Raw genomic sequence first — 14,039 nt, forward strand, 5'->3', positions numbered from 1 at the left:
CTCCGACCTTCTACACGACGGTTGGATGCTGTTTTCTCTATCCAGGACATGCGGTCGCGCACCACCTGTGCTCCCGTATGCTCTGAGACAGCGAGCTTGTTCAGACGATCTCCCCTCTCGGGCGGATCTTCTGCACAGCTCTCATGGAACGAACTCCCTGGGCAGAACAGCCAGTGCGGTCCGGGGCTTCTCACCTCCGGCCACACGCTGTCCTCCCAGCGACGGTACCCCCACCCTTGGTACGTCGAATATAACTCCTCTGAGACCCCTAGCGGAGAATTTTTTGGATTGGCTGAATCTCCCCAATCCTTCCCGCTGGCTCCTTGGAACCATTCGGCTCGGCTATGCTATCCAGTTTGCACGTCGTCCGCCCAAGTTCCGTGGTGTTCTCACTACCTCAGTTCAGGGCTCCAACACCGCGGTTCTTCGGGCGGAAATCGCAGTCCTTCTGGTGAAGGGTACGATAGAAACTGTCCCCTCAGCCGAAATGAAGAAAGGGTTCTACAGCCCCTACTTCATTGTACCCAAGAAGGGTAGCGGACTCAGACCAATCTTGGATCTGAGGGTTTTGAATCGGGCCCTACTCAAGCTCCCGTTCAAGATGTTAACCCTCAAGCACATCCTTACATGCGTCAGAGTTCAAGATTGATTTGTGGCTATAGACCTGAAGGACGTGTACTTTCATGTCTCGATCCTTCCAAGACACAAGCCGTTCCTGCGGTTTGCCTTCGAAGGACGGGCTTATCAGTACAAGGCTCTTCCCTTCGGCCTCGCCCTGTCGCCCCGGGTTTTTACAAAGGTAGCGGAGACCACCCTTTCCCCCCTCAGGGAAATGGGCATACACATTCTCAATTATCTCGACGACTGGCTAATCCTAGCTCACTCGTGGGACATGGTTCTCAACCATTTGGCCCGGTTGGGACTTCGGGTCAACTGAGAAAAGAGCAAACTCTCCCCAGCACAGAGGATCTCTTTTCTCGGCGTAGAGCTGGACTCGGTCAGTATGTCTGCGCGTCTCTCCCCAGAGCGTGCACAGTCAGTTCTGAGGTGTGTGGCAACACTCAGATGCGGGTAAGCGGTCCACCTAAAACAGGTTCAGAGGCTCCTAGGGCTCCTTTGATGCACATGAGACCGCTGCAGCACTGGCTTCATACTCGAGTCCCCAGGTGGGCGTGGCACCAGGGCACATTCCAGAACAGATTCTCTTGGTGGCCCCCTTCTGGCCCAACAGAACCTGGTTCTCAGACCTGGTGCTCCTGGCATCAGCCCCTCCCTGGCGCATTCCTCTGAGGAAGGACCTCCTTTCTCAGGGGAAGGGCACAATCTGGCACCGGCGCCCCGATCTTTGGAACCTCCACCTATGGTCCCTGGACGTGACCAGGAGGACTTCAGAGACCTTTCACCTTCAGTGGTAAACACACTTCTACAGGCAAGAGCTCCCTCTACCAGGCGGCTGTATGACCTAAAGTGGCGCATCTTTGTGAACTGGTGTTCTTCTCACGGGAGGGACCCACGGATTTGTGGCATCAAATCAGTGTTATCCTTCCTCCAAGAGGGCCTGGACAGGCACCTATCTGCCTCAACACTCAAGGTTCATGTCGCGGCTATATCAGCTAACCATGACCTGGTGGGCGGTAGATCGGTGGGGAAACACAATTTGATAATCAGGTTTCTTAGAGAAGCCCGGAGACTGAACCCTCCTCGGCCGCATCTTATCCCCTCTTGGGATCTTGCTGTGGTTCTCCAAGGTCTACAACAGGATCCATTTGAGCCCCTTCAGTCAGTCGAACTCGATGCTCTCTCCTTAAAGACGGCTCTTTTGACTGCGCTCACTTCCATCAAAAGAGTGAGAGACCTCCAAGCCCTCTCCGTTAACAGTTCGTGCCTGGAATTCGGACCAGCGGATTCTCACGTTGTCTTGAGACCCCGGCCTGGATACGTGCCCAAGGTCCCCACCACTCCCTTCAGAGATCAGGTAGTGACCTTGCAAGCTATTTCTTCTCAGGAAGATGACCCCAACCTGACCTTGTTATGCCCAGTCCGTGCCCTGCGCATTTACATGGAACGAACTCAGCCCTTCAGACGTTCGGAACAGCTCTTTGTTTGTTATGGAGGACAGCAGAAGGGGAAAGCTGTCTCCAAGCAGAGGATCTCCCATTGGCTGGTGAACGCGATCCGTATGGCCTACCAGGCCAGAGGCCTACCCTGCCCTCTGGAGGTAAGAGCCCACTCAACCAGGGGCATCGCTGTCTCAGCAGCCCTTGCAAATGGGGCCTCATTAACAGACATCTGTAGAGCTGCAGGTTGGGCTACACCTAACACATTTGCCAGATTTTACAATTTGCGCATGGAACCAGTGTCAGCCAGAGTCTTGAATACCAACTCTTGACTCAGCACACTGGTCGGTATAGAGCTTGCATAAAGCGCTTCCCCTAATGGTGATTACGCTTCTGAGTTTCAGTAGGTTTCCTGATGCAAACCCTGGAACCATCTCCATCATTGGCACTTCTGGACGTGGCAGAGTTTAGTGGAGAAACTCGCTATGAAATTCCATCACAAGGTATGAACACCTTTATTCATGATTGGATTGTGCCCCATGTGTGTATTTCCACCTATAACTCTTGTGGTGCTGTGTTTTCCCCTAAAGACAGGTTGTCTCTAGGGTCTGAGTCTGGCTGTCTCGATCTCAAGACACTCAGCCGCTCTACTGAGGAAGGCCCGGCTGCAGGACTCTGCTGTACAGGTCAGTCCTTGGATGTTGGATGGTCACAGAGGAGGTGAGCTGCACTTACGTTAACACGTTGGCCTGTTACTTCTGCACTTATCACTCGTGACGCGGCCAGATATGTGGCGTGTTTTTTACGGGGACCCCTAGTGTCGTACACTACTCGACACAACAGATAGGGAACGTCTCGGTTATGTATGGTAACCCTCGTTCCCTGATGGAGGGAACGGAGACATTGTGTCCTCCATGCCACATCTCTGGACCGCCCCTGAGTGAGCTGAGACGCTCGGCTCCTCAGATCAGAACGAGTGAGCAGATGCCCTATTTATACCTGGATGGCCAGGGCGTGGCCAGCTATGCAAATCTGCACACCCAATTTTCATTGGCCTTTCTCAAAACTGTCAGAGGTGTTTGGGCTCTCAAGAGCGACCCCTAGTGTCATACACTACTCGACACAACGTCTCCATTCCCTCCATCAGGGAACGAGGGTTACCGTACGTAACCTTTTTCTGAAAAGACAAAAACAAAAATGGCACATTTTGGCCATTTGTAAAAAAGTTGTAAAAAATTAAACTCCACATACTCTGGGGTCATCAGAGATTTATTTTACATATTCTAAAAAGGGGAATAATAAGTCATCTTTAATTGTGCAGTGGCTTTTTTTATCTCAATTTGTTGGCCCTAAGCCTCATCTTAATTTTCAACCCGTAAGCCTTACACACGCTCCGCCTATGGTAGATTGATCTACAATGACTAGCATATAGCATACTGTATACATAAAGGACAATTTTCACAGTACAAAATAACAAACTGCTTACATCTCCAGAAATTCTCCATGCAGTGTAGAAATGGAGTTCCTCATGTCTGCCAAAGCAATTTTATACTTAGGACTGTAAAACAGCGACTGTATTCACAGAAACACATCTGCACAAACTAAGAAATCATTCATATCCTACCAATGGAAATGTTATAATGAGTAAAACAAAACAGTTTAAAATATGCACTTCATCAAGAGTAAACATAGGAATGAAAATAAACAGCTGTTTGAGCCATTTTTGCGTCCGCCAGGTTGTGATTCATTCTGCAGTGTTTTGATGAGGTGGAACATAGATTAGAGAAGCCCTCATAACACACATACTGTATGAAGAGAGAGAGCAGAACAAAGATCTATTTTCATAAAAGATCACAGTAATCAGAGCATGGCGTGCGGCCCACATTGAGACTTCACTGCTGGTTTAGTGTTATTCTTCTGGTCAGTTTGAAGGCACACATCTCTTTTTTTCTCTTCCTGTCTTTTACCCTACTGGCACACAGACGCATCATAAAGTGAAGTTAAATGTTGGTTTTGAACGCATCTGTAATGAGAGTGTTCTCAAAGCACATTTTGATATTATGGTGCACGTCTCAAGGTTTAAATGTGGACTCCGGACAGCCTCTGTGTGTCTTTGTGCTCTTCCATATTTGCTTTTATCCAGTATTGTAAACCAGCAGAATACAGACCATTCAGGATGTTTTTGCTGTTAATTTCAGGATGTTTTGCATTATTTGTTGGTAACAAAAAGGGTGGCCTTCATGCTTTTATGCAGAAAAATTATTTAAAAAAAATAAAAAGAAAAGAAAAGAAAGAAAGAAAAGAAAAATGTACCTTTGAGGAAAAAGACACACAAAAATAGTGCTAATTACATAGATAGCATAAGAATATGCTTAAGTGTAAGCTAAATGTAATGTTTTGGACTTAATCATGTGTTAATTGAAATAAGCGAAAAAATATGGAAGCCTGTTTCTGCCAATGAGTAAATAAATAAATAAATAAATAAGTTGCAACTTTTTATTTTACAATTCTGACTTTTTTCTTCCTTTCTCTCTCTCAGAATTGTAAGTTCTCGCAATTGGAAGAAAAAAAAAAATAAGAATTGCAAGATTTGGTGACACTTTATTTAAGGCCCAAAAAGAAAAATGTACAATTAAAACAACCTTTGAGGAAAAAAAGAAAGTGCTAATTACATAAATAATATAAGAATATGCTTAAGTGCAAGCTAAATGTAATGTTTTGGACTTAATAATGTGTTAATTTCAATATATATATATGAAAGTCTGTTTCTGAAAATAAAATAAAAATGGCAACTTTTTATCTTATAATTCTGACTTTTTTTTCTCTCTTTCAGAATTGTAAGTTCTCACAACTGAAAGAAAAAAATCAGAATTGCACAATTTGGTTATACCTTATTTGAAGTTTTCACACAGTTCTCACCATTAACTATCTATTAACTATGGCCTTTACCTCAATAAACTGCTAATTACTGCTTATTAAATATTGGGAGAGTTAAGGATGTAGCATATGTGCTTCAAAAAAATAAAAAAAAAAACAAAAAAAAAAACAACACTAGTATGCTAGTAATATGCATGCTAATAATTACAAGAATTGGTCCCTGCCCTAAGATTTAAACAATTCTTTTTTTTTTTTTTTTTTTTTTTTTTCTCAGAATTGCAAGTTTATATCTCATAATTCTGACTTTATTACACACAGTTCTGAGAAAATATCAGTCTTTTTTGTCCTTTTTGGAATTAGACTTTACAACTCACAACTTTTTTCACAACAGTTTATATCTCACAATCCTAAGAAAAAAGGCAATTCTTTATTCCCTGGCGAAAACCGGCTTCCATTATAATGCATTATAGTTAAATTTATATTAAATGCAATTAGCTAAACATTACAGTGCTTTTTGATCTACTTAAATAGGATTGAGTTATATATTTATCAGGGCTGTCAGTCGATTCATATTTTTGGTCACTTTATATTAAGTGGCCTTTACTACTATGTAATTGCATCAAAAAATAACATGCAAAACCTTTTTGCTGCTATTGAAGTGGGATATGGGTAAGGTTAGGGAGAGGTTTGGTGGTATGGGTAGGTTGAAGGGTAGGTTAAGGTGAAAGGGATGGGTCAACAGTGTAATTATAAATGTAATTACAGAAATGTAATTACATGTATGTACACAATAAGTACATTGTAGAAATTAATTTATTTCAGTGTAAGTGCATAGTTAAGGCCACTTAATATAAAGTGGGAACAAATGTTTATCTAATTAATTACAAAATAAATTTGACTGTGAAGACAACCACAAAAGATTATTTAAAGCTATTTTTGGGTTAAATGAGAAAGTATCAAGTAGACATTACAAATTGTAGCTTTAGGCTGAAACGGCCTGGTGTAAACTATGGAACATAAAAGATAATTTGAGAAAAACCTCAGTAATTTTTGTTCATATAATGAAAGTCATTGGTAACCAAAACAGCTTTGTTACCAACGGTCCTTAAAATACTTTATTTTATGTTCCACAAAAGAAAGGTTTAAAACGACATTGTCAGACCCCTGTGGACTGTTTTGTTGGGTTTTCCCTCATGTGTCCTTATTTGGTCTTTCCTGTTCCGTTTCTTATTATGACATCATTGTTTAATCACTTACACCTGTCCTTGTCTCATTAGCCTGATTATATAAGTTTGATTCAGTTCCTTGGTCTTGGTCGGTCCTTGATGTCATTTAATGTTACTTTTCGTTGTGTTAACGTGTGGTTTCCCTGCTGTTCCTGTTCGTTCCTGTGCCCTGGTTTGGATTATATTAATAAAGTGCGTGTTCCTGATTTCCTCGTCCCTACTCCTCCTTCCCGCACACGACGCCTGACAGACATGAGTAAATGATGACATATTTAATTTTTTGGGGGGGTGAACTATGCCTTTAATGTTATTAGTAGTAGCAGTGGTAGTACCACTATATATATATATATATATATATATATATATCTTTTTTTTTTTTTTTTTAATGAAATAATACTCTAAATAAGAAACTAAATCTGGTGGTAAATGTCTTTATGAGTCATTCACTCATTTGATTCCATTCGTTCAAATGACTGATTCATTCAGGAATGAAGTAAATAGCTGTGTCCCAAAGTGGAGTGCACGCATTTCGAAATGCATGGACTTCGAAGGCCACGCCTCCAAAGTGCACGAAGGACCCTCCGAAGTGCATGAGACACTCCACCTTCGCAGGATTTCCTAATTGCGCCAAAGGTGTTCCCGATTACCGCTCCTGTCGTATAGCAACGTGCGAGAGGGGCACTGCCATCCTGACAGGTTTAGACGTTTAAGTTATAGAGCCAGCATTGGTCATATTTGTTTTTATATTTTATGTTTTACTATAGGAGATGGTGGGGATGTACCTCAGCCTTGGCCAAGAGCATGGCCGGGTAAATTATATTGTTTTGCTGTATCGTTGCCGGATTACAATTTTAAATGCATTCATTGTGTTTGAACCGACTTGAATAATGTAAAGATACATATGAAAAAACAATACAAAACCATACACACAGAAATATATAACAGTTCAAATACTGACTGATATGTTACTGAGGTGCGATTTTATAATCGTTTATTGTCTTGATGGTGAACATATTTAGAAACCCTGATTTTAGGCAGTTAAGTAACCATAAAAATAAAACTGTCAATAAATAAAAACAAATTATGCATTGTTCATCTCAATGTTCAGGGGCAGCAGTGTGTTTGACATGTCTCGTTCCACTGTCCACCGCATTGTCCACCGAGTTGCTGAGGAGTTAGTGGCCATTCGCCACCAAGAGATTCACCTCCACGAAGACCCCAAAACACATGGAGGCAGGGCTGGACATGATGTTGTTTTTCTAATGTTAAACCTAAGCTATGTTGTAAATAGTTGTAAAAAGTATTTGCAGTAACGTATATAGAACAACTTTGTTTTAATGTGAAAAAAAAATATTTACAGGACAAAAAATAAAATAAACGTATAGAAGAGTGTTGTGAAAAAATTATAAGCTGCATTACAGAAATTTACACCTTGTAATTTACAAATTGTACAGAATTAGTTTTATTTTATTAACACGTGAATATACAATACAAAAATACAAAATGTACAAAAAAGTATTTATTTCATTCTTAACTTACATCACAAAAATAAACTACAGAAATTACGTTGTTTCACTGACAAAGTGACAAAAAAAGATATTAAATAAATTGTAATCTTGAAATTCTAAATCAGAGCAAATAAACCATGCCTGTTAACAACAACAGCACAATGAATTTCAGCGGAAAAAAAAAATACTCTATTAAATACTTTGTATTTTTTAAGTCTTTCCCCAGCAGGCTCACTTTCTCTGAAATAGTCCTAAAACAAGAGAAAATGGAAACATTTATAATATAAAGAAATGTTTGCAATCTTAACATTACAAAACATGACACAGCAGGACATGCATACAAAATACTAAAGTTTGTTTACTTACATTTCAGTGTGAATTCCCCAACAGAACTCTCACCCGTCATGTTCTTTGAATATAAATTCCATCGTCATCTGTGCGCAAGTGATGCTGGGATATGGTAGGGTGCGAAGTGTCCATCAGATGTACACTTCATTTTCCTGGGAATCGGAGACCACATTTGAAGTCGCTTTTGATTTATGGCAGCATTCGTCGCGCCGCGGTGACGCATTCGGCCTTGGAATGCACACTTCGGAGGGTGCATTCTGAATTGGGACAGCTTACGTCGTGACGCTGTGACGCAATCGCCCTTCAAATTCGCACTTCGGAGTCCACGCACTTCAGTTTGGGACAGCCTTCGTCGCGCCACTGTGACGCATTCGCACTTAAAATACGCACTTCGGAGTCTGCGCACTCCACTTTGGGACACAGCTAAAGTCTCTCTTTATAAATGGTCCTTTGAATCATTGATTCACACTGTTCGTTCAAAATGCGGATTTTTTTCAGAAACTAAACACCACTGTGTTGCTTGAAGAAGTGCAACAATTCTGCTGTGGCTTCAAAGGTAATATGTTCTCTGCTAAACTGAGCAAAAACACATGATACAGTGTTTAAAATATAAAACACAATATCAACTTATTTACTGAACTGTTGTATAAAATCACATTTAAGCTCGAGATCCGGACAAAGTCAGCACTTGTGTCATATTGCTCTTGCTGCCCATGTGATATTGTGTGATCCATGATCTAATATTTATATTTCCTAATGATTTCTGTTGTCTTTGAAGTTACTGCTGAATGCACTGACAAGCATTTTTGTTAAATTAAAATACACCTTAATGCCATTTAAAATATAATATAGAAAAATGGTTAAACTACAGTTAAAATACAGTTCACTCAAAATTATAATCAAGTGCTTTAGTATGTTAAACAACACATAAGTGTACTGTTTGACTGTGTGTTAAGAAACATGAAACATGAAAGTGTCTTTCTTCTTAAGTACACTTTAGTGGCTTCAGTGGATTATTTGTTAGATTTCTTATATTCTTTTAAGATTTGAAATACACTACAAGTGCAGAATCAATACAATTAAGTGAACTCATTTTTCACAAGAGAATCTGTTACTTGAGAATCCATTAAAAGTTGGATTCTTCATTGAAAACAATGTCCAAATATAAAGTGTGAATATAAATGTACTTTGAGTCAGAAACGCAAACACAGACTCAATGCTTGAACACATTCCAGCTTGTAAAATTCTCCTCAAACCATTGCTTTGTTATGATAGTTGTAGTCCTGAAAGAAAAAGAAAAAAACATATAAGAAGACATACTCTTACACATTTTCTGCCTTTTCATCTTAAGGACAGTCAGTGTGGCTGAAGCTCATGAATGGTATCCCGATTCAAGCTTCACAAGAAGAGAGCAAGGAGTCGCTTGAAGGTTAATGTCTTTAGCATAAACATATTATAAGTTGAGTTGGATAAAATGTCTACTCATTTTCCACTTGCAGTCTTCCTCACTTTTCTTACCATCTACACCATCACTAATGATCTGCTTGGAACAAAGTGTTTTTCACACAAACTTCATTAATTATGTTCTTAACCCCGTTTCACATTCATCTAATAGTGGTGTGCCATCAGATGCCTGCTGAACCTCATTCTGATGTCAGAATCTCCTGGCTTGTTGTCTTCCTTCATCTGTGGCTTAATCTCCGGAACACAATGTATTTAACCAAACATTAAATGTTCTTGCCAGTAATGACCTGCTGACAACTATGAATGAATCAAATTCAAAACAGCTGTTCATGCCATAACCAAAGCACTCAATTAGCCTGAGTGGTTTAAACCTCCAGAATTGATCCCCTATTACACCACTTTCTGGTCTCTACAGAGGCATCCAGTATTTGTTAATATCTGCCTGTACTCTCAGGGAAAAAAAGGGCAAAAAACTGTACCTTTAGAGGTACAATATATTTGCCACAGGGGCAGTATCCTCAGTGGGACACCTTTGTACCTTCTTTACCCTTAATGAGTTCATTATAGTACCATACGGGTACGCATTACTATCTTAAAGGTATAGTACATATTACTAATCTAAGGTACTAATATGCACCCTTTAGGGGTAAACATGGTACAAAGGTGTCCCTTTGACAGTACTGCCACAGTGTCAAGCTGTTGTACCCCAACCAAACACAAAGATTAGCCACTTGCTGTGTTTGGGAATGCTTTCACGTATACCTGTGAAGATTTTTCCGTTTTTTTATGGCCAAGTTCCAAAGGTGACCCTGGTACGAAAGTAGAGAAGGTCAGTAAACTTAGTAGTATGTAATGTAAACATACATTTCTGCGTTAATTGATTTTCTTTAAAGGGGTCATCGGATGCAAAGTTCACTTTGTTGTTTGAATATAAATGTGTGTTGGTGGTGTATGTACACATCTACCCTATAATGACAAAAATCCACAAAGTGGTTTTTAATCAATCTGTAAAAATAATTCCCCTTTTACAAATCAAGCCATTTTCAGCATCTTGTCTGTGTGACGTCAAACCGACAAAGGCCCAGATTGACACTGGCGCCTTACCTTAGACCCACCCTGAACGAGCCGTAACAGTCCGATCACCATTGTTTCAATGCCAGAGCAGGGACGTAGACAAGAATGGCTCATAAGCAATTGAGGTGTTGGATGTCATAATGAACATAGTGGTCGTCATTTACTCCCGACATCTGAGCCACTGAAGATGCACTGGATTACGTTTGTTATTCCATGTTCGTGCAAATCATTCGTGATCCAGCTTCACTTACAGCAAAATTTTAATGAATCTTTGCAATCACCTTTCCTAAAAATATGCTGGTTAGCAAGTTTCGCGGCTAAATGCGGCTAAAGTAAACAAAGCACAGCTCGTCACTCCACAGAAGAGAGAGGCGGGGTAAGCAGAGCTCATTTGCATTTAAAGGAACATGCAACAGAATTAACTGATTTCTGCAGAGCTGATTTGACATTATAAAAAGGGTGTTTTTTACACTACTACTGAGGAATTTTAACCAAAGTATGTTATAGACTTTTCATTAAGACCCTAAAGAATCATATTAACTTGTGGAAAATGGGCATCTGATGATCCCTTTAAAAATTAAAAATTTGTAACTTAATGAAACTATCTTATTAACTTAGTGGAGTTATTACTTAAGGTAGAGGAGTTCTAGTTTCTTTGCTGCTAGTTCTAGTTCAGTCCTATGCTGTCTTGCATAGGACTGGATAAGGAGAGTAAATGGTGAAATTAAATGTTATTTTTTGCATTTATAAAGACCTGCTAGTGTTTAATGCTGTTATGTTTGACATTTTAAAGAGTTTCTGTAACACACAAAAACTAGCCCAACAGACATTCACCAGTGGACCAGCCTTGGCTGACGGCCGATTGATGTGTCCCATGAGCACCGAACAGGCATAACGCAATGGTTATGAGTAAAAGTAGACTTTTAGTAGACCACAGCCTCTGAAAGAGCTTACAAATGGCAGAGAAAACACTACAGTAGATGCCATCCTGGCAGGATGTTAACATGCCGATGCTTGTCATGACGCCACAGCCACTGAAACAGTTTCTCAGTGTGGATTTCATTCAATATCTAGGGGTGTTAGACTCCTAGTGGGGAAACAGTGATGGGACTCCATTTGTTTTAAGCCTACATTTATATCCATCACCACCTGTGAGCTCTTATTTGTTTAAATAATGTAAATTTTTCATGGGTTTTCTACTACGTATTTCAGTATGAGACAAAATTTACACTATATTAAGCCAAACAAGTCTGAATACCCAGGGTTCCCTTTAGCATGCCGTGAGATTTGAAAACTGATACTTTTGACCCTTAGCGTCACATGTACAGCTTCATATGTATGGGTTTTCTGATTCGGTAGATTACACAATACGGCATTGCATTTGTGAGGTAAAGCACTCCCTAATAGCACACGCACATCTCAGAAACATCTTTTTGACATCTGCAATACATCCATAGGATGTTTCCTATCAGATGTCAAATATACATCTAATAGATGTCTTTAAGGTGTTTATGATTTAGAATAAATGTAAAACTGACATCTTACAGACATCTGTCAGATGTTTGTACATAGCAGATGCTTTTCATATCAAGTGATCTTTAACAGTTCGACACAACAGCTCAAACCAATGTATAAGGAAGTTAAGATAGCACAGTTGTATCAGTGAATGTGTTTTTATATCATGTTTGCATTCGTTAACATTATCGGGTGGGTTTGGTGTTACCACTGGGTTCCCTGATAGCATACATACATCACAGAGACGTCTATTTGACGTCTGCATTTACATCTGCACGATGTATATTTTGGAGTGTTCGCTCATCTGCAATACGTCTACAGGACATTGCCTATCAGATGTCAAATAGACGCCTATTAGATGTCTTTAAGGTGTTTATGATTTAGAATAAATGTAAAACTGACATCTTACAGACATCTGTCAGATGTTTGTACATAGCAGATGCTTTCCAGATCAAGTGATCTTTAACAGTTTGACACAACAGCTCAAACCAATGTATAAGGAAGTTAAAATAGCACAGTTGTATCAGTGAATGTGTTTTTATATCATGTTTGCATTCGTTAACATTATCGGGTGGGTTTGGTGTTACCACTGGGTTCCCTGATAGCACACATACATCACAGAGACGTCTATTTGACGTCTGCATTTACATCTGCAAGATGTATATTTTGGAGTGTTCGCTCATCTGCAATACTGGACAGGACGTTGCCTATCAGATGTCAAATAGACGCCTATTAGATGTCTTTAAGGTGTTTATGATTTAGAATAAATGTAAAACTGACATCTTACAGATGTCTGTCAGATGTTTGTACGCTGCAGATGCTTTCCAGATCAAGTGATCTTTAACAGACATCTTGCAGACGTATGTGTGCTATCTGGGTTCGGTTTAGTGGGGATGTTATTTTCCAAAAAGATATAGCATTAACCTTTTAGCGGCATTTGAGTTCTGATCTGCCACAATACGTACCTGAGCAACATAATAAAAATGCAGCAATACGTGCCTGTACCAACATAATAAATACGAGGCCACTGCCACATATTAAATGCATGGTTTAGAACCACTCACTGGATGTTTCACTTTCACAAAACTGCTGTAAAATGTGCAACAAGTAACACAATATCAGTAATTCAGAAACACCACAAACATGTATTTCCAATGAGCCTGGGTTGCTCTAATCATTTTAGATGAGAAATAAGTGCACATGCGAAGCATTTTTATTCCTGAATTTCTTTAGTCCAGTGTTTTTCAACCACTGTGCCGTGGTACACTAGTGTGCCGTGAGAGATCGTCAGGTGTGCTGTGGGAAATTATTCAATTTCACCTAATTGGTCTAAAACATTTTTTGAAAACTAATAAGTTACTGTCTGTGAATAATATGCCATTGTCGAGTGTCTGCGCTGTCTACACCGGCAGAGTAATCATGTCATACTCTTCCATATCAGTAGGTGGCAGCAGATAGGTAATTGTCTTGTATTTCGAGATGAGAATTAGTGATGCCTGGATGTGACAGGTAGCAGTGACAGTGGCATTGTGGCTAGTGAGAATACGGTGACAGTGATGGAGAAGTTTTACAAAAGGAAAAATGTAAACTCTGAACTGGGCCCTGGACAAAATTCGGACCGAGATGAAGGCACTAGTAGGAATGGAGGTCAAAAGAAAGCAAAGACGGTGACCTCGAGCAAAGTCTCGAGGCAATACAGTGAAAGCTATATTTCATTTGGATTTACTTTCACCGGGGATGCAACGTCACCGACTCCGTTGTGCTTGGTGTGTGGTGAAAAGCTAGCCAACAGTGCTATGGTCCCAAACGCCATCTCCAAACGAAACACCCTTCGCTGCAAAACAAGAATGCGGACTATTTTGTTCACCTGCGTGAAAACACGGAGAAACAGGCAACTTTTATGAGAAGAACTGCAAAGGTAAATGAGAGAGCCCTTAAAGCTAGCTACCATGTTGCTGAACTTGCAGCTA

This window comes from Labeo rohita, chromosome 19 (genome assembly GCF_022985175.1).
Source record: "Labeo rohita strain BAU-BD-2019 chromosome 19, IGBB_LRoh.1.0, whole genome shotgun sequence".
NCBI lineage: Eukaryota > Metazoa > Chordata > Actinopteri > Cypriniformes > Cyprinidae > Labeo > Labeo rohita.